We start from the raw sequence: 7047 nt of genomic DNA, 5'->3' as shown, positions 1-7047 counted from the left end.
CTGGTGTGCTATGACTTCTGCCTATCATGCTGATCAATTCTGTCTCATTGTTTCCTGTGCTTCTGTCTGTTTGTTGAACCCATTTTCTGGCTCTTTCCTTATAATTAGATTGTAAACTCCCCACAGCAGGGATTATCTCTTTATGTGTCTATACAGCGCCTAACACAATGGGGTCCTAACCTAGGACCGTAGTCCCTAGGCACTACCACAATAAATAATCACAATGAAATAAGTATCACAAGGTATATTTTCTGCAATGCATCCAATAAAGTTTTATATCATATTTTTCCTTTTAAAAATGTAGATATTAAAATTGCACTTGGCTGCAATAAATATTTTATAAGAAAGCTTTTAATAATTATTTTCTAAATTTCTTGGACAGCCTGAGCAATCTTTTTAAATCTAGTCATGCTAAAATGTGTAAGCAAAGAGACCAAGGGAGACAAAGGGACTGATCCTACAAAGCTTCCCCATGCAAGTAGTCCTTTTGGACAATTTTTGTACACAAATTTCAACTGGTTCCTCTTGATCACTAGTGAGGCCAAATAGTGGGTAACTCTAGGGCAGCTTTCACAGCAACTACTTGTAATGTACCTGTTCTGTGGAGAAAGAGAGGACTATGGTTGTCCAGGGCTGTCATGAAGAGCCCCATTAAAGTGAGTGGCAGTTTTCCCTTGATTTCAAAGGGAGTTGGATTGCCTTCTGAGATACCCCCTTTTCTAAGCACTAAATTTGCTTAATATTTTTAGAGAAGAGTAATGCTTGGGAGTATCCTTAAATCACTTGGAAGTATCTTCACACAAGTAAGTAAGCGCTTCTTGGTTTAATTTGTCCCATCAGTATTGGTCTAACAGGATTGCCAAGAGCATTGCCGTTGACCCTGAATGTGAAAAATCAATTTAATTCAGTCCATAGGTTTTTCCTATCTTTTCCCTGGATTTTTAAAGTCATCAAGTGGCAAACTCTAGATTCTTTGTGACTTTAGAATATGAGGCTGATCTTGAGGTGAACTCAAGGGAAGAAATAGTGCTCATAAGTACTGGTAGTAAGGAAAAATTACCACATTTACCATTTGTGACTGGACAAATCAGGTCTAAATTGAATTCATTTCACTGAACCACAATGCTAGTGTCTGCTCATATCTTTAAAAGATTTACATTGATGTTCATACTGATTTCACTTACTATATGTAAAAGCAGAGCAGAATCAATATGCAACAGGAAAAGATCTTCTATAGTTAGCAAAATAAAGAAGCACTGTATAAAAAGAAGAAAAAGAATGAACTCAGAGTTCCCTTTAACAAGAAATGTAAAGGGAATTGAACGCTAACAACACATGCACAAGATTTAACTTAAGCTAGGGGCTAATAAAAACAAATCTTAGCGTTTTGCAAAGCTGGCAGATTCTGGGGGACAAAATAACCCTTTTTTTCCAAGCATCAATGGAAATTTTCCACTGAACTTGGCACATTTTTCCACAGGTCTAAATTTCTCTCCAAGCCAAGAAGCTGATAAAAATATTTTATAATACACTTGAATTCTATTGCACTAAAAATACAATTTCACATGTTCTACTTTCTCTATGATAATAAAATTTGACTTTATACATAACCCTGCATACTCAAGGTATGCATACAGAAAAGCTCTTGAATTAGGGAGGGTAGTAGTTCAATGACTACTCAGACTAGTAAGTTTTCAGGCAAATGGAGCAGCCAATGTGGGCTCAAAAATAGCTCATATGCAGCAATGGACAATAAAATACATTTTACTGAGAGAGAGAATGAATATTGCCCAGGATATTGAGTTTTTTTAAAATAATTTGCTTCTCTATTCAAGAAGCGCCATGGACTCTTTAATTTTATCTGGGATAGCCACAGGAGATAAGCAGAAAGCACACCCAAGGGACATCACTTCTATATAATATAGTATTGTTCTCAGTACTGCACTTTGGAGTATCAGCTCTAGGTAAGAACGCCAGGCCTGGGGGAACAACCTGAGCCCTACAATTTTCTGTCCCAAAAGGCAGAATGATCTGACCTGTGCTGTACTGACAACAGTCATGAGCACCATTTCACTATGTGGTTGCACAAGCTAAGCAAATCTAAGTATTAAACTTTTATAATTACTTGGTGAATATTTTTATCCATGCTAATGTTAAATAATGTAGTGTGTTTAAAATCTAGAAAGAGCCAGAACTCAATACCTGCAGAGGCTGTTCCTCCAAAAGCAACAGAACGTGTCACTACTATGAATGAATTTAATAAGTGGAGAAGACTGCCCTTTTTGGAAGAAGGACTTAAATGTTACTTGAGAAAGGAGAAACTGAGTTTCTTCTTTTTTAACTATTCACCAATCCCAACTAGAAACAAAGAATTCAAAGATGGGAAAGGCTAAATTATATAATTTAATTCCTCTCCCTGCCTATATGGGACTGTTCTCTTCATTATTATTGCTTGCAGCTGTGATTGTAACTGGTCTCATAAACAAAGCAGAGTAAGTTTTAGGCAAGCAGCAGATATCATCAATCTGGTCCTCTTAATGTACACTTTCTACACACATGCACATCATCCATCACTTGAAATTTTATCATGTCTACTTTAAAATTAGATATGATGTGGAGTTGTCAAATGTCGTGGTTACCATAGAAATGGGGATAGACGATATCAACATGCAAATATTTCAAAGTGGTCATTTTAACATTTGTTTCTGTTAGTTTAATGATTTTATGTCTTATTTCAAGACATAAAATTGGATTTCTTTTTGACCTGAAAGCATAACTGCAATCTCAAGGGTAAAACAAAATCTAAGAATAAATTTGTACAGGTATCGTGAAAAAGTAATAGCATTGGTGACATTTCTAGTCATCGTCATCAAGATCTTTTTCGTCATTATAATCTCTGGTGAGAACGTGTGGGTTACCACAGTCTTCATTACCTCGACATGTACACAGTTCTGTGCAGGAAAGATTTTTCTAACTACAGACATAGTTGATTGTGCAGTGACCCCTACTGGCACAGGCATAAATAAGGTTTTGTAGACCGTTAAATGCCACTAGCCCCTTGAAGAATAAAGGAAGTAGTTCACCCATCCACATTTTCCATCCATGTTGCAATGGTGACTCAATATTTGGTTTATCTATATGCAAAGATATCCAAATCTTTGTTTGCCAAGATGCTCTTTTGACTTGTTCTGGAAAACTGTCCTCGTACGGTGTGAATTTGCCCAGTGACTTTTTGTTTTTCATGGCTAGATTGAGGAACAAGCAATTCAGGTTTCTGTGGTTTCCTCCTTTTCTTTTTTATTCTGGTCATACAGAACTGCTACCAACTTCCTTGCTGCAGAAATTGTGATCTGTCCATCACACTCTCCAAAGCAGAAGCTCCCTTTGTTTTGACGTTAAACATAGATTTTTTTCCCAATACCAAATATTGATGACAGAGAGTCATGTCCTGTTAATGCACATACAGCAGGAAGTATGTTGCAGAAATCAGGAGTGAGTGCACCATAAATTGCATGCACGGGTATGAAGGGACGCTTGTCTGTTGTGCTGATAATGGTGCCTGTTTCAATCCAGATGTTATCTAAGTGTTCCAATTTTGGAAAGCAGTGAACGGCAAAGACCAAAATATCTGCAACAGGTGACCTAATTACTATGGCTCCTTTGACACCAAAAGATATGGGAATATACAGTATGAAGAAGCATCCTTGTGTCCACTTCGTCTTGAGTACTGTACAAGTCTTGAGCTTCTTCAAAAACTCTACTGCTGATGGACTTTGCTACTTCACCATTGGAAAAGCCTCCAGCAAAAAGGAATGTTTGTGTTGGGTGTGCTCGTACACTCTCAAGTGCATTTTGAACCATATATTCACAGAGCAATCTTACAAGTGACTGATTGTTGAATGCCATGTTTAGAAGCTTTTTACAGGGCTTCCATCAATCACGTGGTATTTCTTGCATCTAATGTTAGATACTATCTGGCACGGTCTTTCTGCAGTTTTCACAGAATTACTGTTGTCATATATGTCAAAGACTTCAATTACAGAATTAGCTTTGTTAAATCCTTTTAGGACCTGCCTCAAGTACTCAGCAGCCAATTCATCGAATGTGTGGAATTTGTCTCCAGCCATTATTTCTATGACAGCGATGGCATCTCTGATGAACACTGCGGTTTCTTGGTTGCTCTTAGCTCATGGATTCTTTCAGTTTTAGCTTCCAGCTGATGCCCTAATTCAATTTTGTCTGTTCTTCTCATTGTTCCATCAGCATAGAAGAGGGACGTAGGTACAGGCCTTATTGGGTGTTGATCTGAATTTATGGGCTAGTTTATTATGGCTCACCAATGATCTGACCAGAAGATATTTAGGTTCTTGTCCCAATTAGGGCTCCAGGGTTAGAGAACACAGAGTTCAGTGTCATGAGAGGACCCTCGGGTTGTGTGGCAAGGACACTTATACTGAGGACAATACCAAACTGTTAAGATCTTTATTAAAATGAATGAAAGAATAATAAACTATATAAAACACAATCACAAAGAAGTAATACAATTCTATGACCCCTAGTAGTAACATCTCTATTCCAAAAGACTACTTAAACTAGCATACTCACACCCTTCCCTGAAGACCTGGTAGTGGGAGACAGAGGACCAGTCTTGTCTCTGGCATGCCCGATGAATGCGATGGTCCAGGCTTCCCAAATTGGTAGGGATTAGGTTCAAGTGTTGAGTAACTAAACTACATTGCAAAGCTGAGCTGATAGCTTGACAGAAGATAGGAAAAGAGCGACCCTCTTGCATGGTTTTTAATTAATTAATTAATGGAGATATCCTATCTCCTAGAACGGGAAGGGACCTTGAAAGGTCATCGAGTCCAGCCCCCTGCCTTCACTAGCAGGATCAAGTACTGATTTTGCCCCAGATCCCTAAGTGGCCCCCTCAAGGATTGAACTCTCAACCCTGGGTTTAGCAGGCCAATGCTCAAACCACTGAGCTATCCCTCCCCCCCAGGTTCTAGCAATCTTGGATGATGACCCAGCATGTTGTCCGTTTTAAGAACACTTTCACTGCAGATTTGACAAAACGCAAAGGTACCAAGGTGAGATTTCTAAAGATAGGTACAGGACTCCACCCAAGATTTAATAATCTGAAGTGCCTTCCAAAATCTGATCGGGATGAGGTGTAGAGCATGCTTTCAGAAGTCTTAAAAGAGCAACACTCCGATGCGAAAACTACAGAACCCGAACCACCAAAAAAGAAAATCAGTCTTCTGCTGGTGGCATCTGACTCAGATGATGAAAATGAACATGTGTTGATCTGCACTGCTTTGGATCGTTATCGAGCAGAACCCATCATCAGCATGGACTCATGTCCTCTGGAACGGTGGTTGAAGCATGAAGGGACATATGAATCTTTAGCGCTTCTGGCACGTAAATATCTTGCAATGCCGGCTACAACAGTGCCATGTGAACGCCTGTTCTCACTTTCAGGTGACATTGTAAACAGGAAGTGGGCAGCATTATCTCCTGTAAATGTAAACAAACTTGTTTGTCTGAGCGACTGGCTGAAACAGGACTGAGTGGACTTGTAGGCTCTAAAGTTTTACATTGTTTTATATTTGAATGCAGTTTTTTTTTTACATAAATCCATACGTGTAAGTTAAACTTTTGTGATAAAGAGATTTCAATTCACTTAATACAAGTACTGTAGTGCAAACTATTTCTTTTATTTTTACAGTTCAAATATTTGTAATAAAAAATAAATATAAAGTGAGCACTGTACACTTTGTATTTTGTGTTATAAATGAAATCAACATATTTGAAAATGTGGAAAAAAATCCTAACATATTTATATAAATAGTATTCTATTATTGTTTAACAGTGCAATTAATTTTTTTAATCTCTTGACAGCCCTAGTTGTAAGGACTCAATGTCTTCAAACTCAAACACCTTTTAAGTGTCAGCCAACATTTTCCAGACAATTGCTGAAACTACATGAATACCTCCTCCCTGCTCACACCATTTAGTAAATAAATAAAGTTTTAGAGCACTCAGGCCTCAAATGCTAGAGCTAAGCCATACAGAACACATTTGAATTGTGTACCATCAAGCATTTGATCTGCAGTGGCCGCTGCATAAACATAAGAATCAACAAGAAAGTCTAGCAATCCTGCATCTCCCCAAATTTTCCCATGCAATAGAACAGCACAGGGTGTAAAAACCACCCAGGCAAATCACATTGTTACCCAGTTAATTTCAGACACTCCATTTCACTTGTTGAGCAACATGCAGCTGCTGATCCGTGGTCTGAACAGCATGCTGCTCTCCTAGAGCTCCTGACATTTCCTTACATTTCAGCACTGTATTATCATCTCAGCTAATCTGGCATCCCCAATAGGTGCATATGCAACTCCTGTGTAGGTGGTCTTCTTTGTTTCAAGCTTGTGGTTAAAACCAGTCCAAAATGGAATCACCTGAGTTTGAACAATAGCAACATCATTTGGTGTTGGTATGACATCATGAGGTAGTCTTAAAAGACACCAGGAGAGATCTTGGACAGCATTCATTTGTAGGTGACAAGAGTTTATTTTCTAGAGTATTTTTTCATGTAGAGTCAGTTCTGGATGTGTTCTAGGTTTTTCAAATGCTGCACACTGTATAAGAGACTCTGATTGCCTGTGGAGATTGCCTGTGCTTCCCACGCTTCAGTGATATTTCTTGTGACATTGAACTATCTGCAGGCTGTCCTTGAATTACCACTCTAACCATTGAACGGAACATATTCTTTCCATCAATGGTCTCTACGTTGATGTCTATATTAGCATCTCCTTCATGGATGAGATTTCTGTCAGCATGAAGTGGTACAATTCCATTTGGAATGAACACGATTTTCTAATTCAGTTTTTGCAGCACTAGTGATGAACAGCCTCAGCTCATTATAACTGTTGCAGAATTCATGAAAGTGTAGAATGCCAATTAAATTGTGAGACCCAAGCTCACGGTGTAGCTGTGCAGCAAGGCTATTACGTGCAGTGGTATAATAATTTTGGAACTGTT

The sequence above is a fragment of the Emys orbicularis genome, chromosome 9, assembly GCF_028017835.1.
Source record: "Emys orbicularis isolate rEmyOrb1 chromosome 9, rEmyOrb1.hap1, whole genome shotgun sequence".
Lineage (NCBI taxonomy): Eukaryota > Metazoa > Chordata > Testudines > Emydidae > Emys > Emys orbicularis.
Note: the sequence above shows the minus strand (reverse complement) of the source record.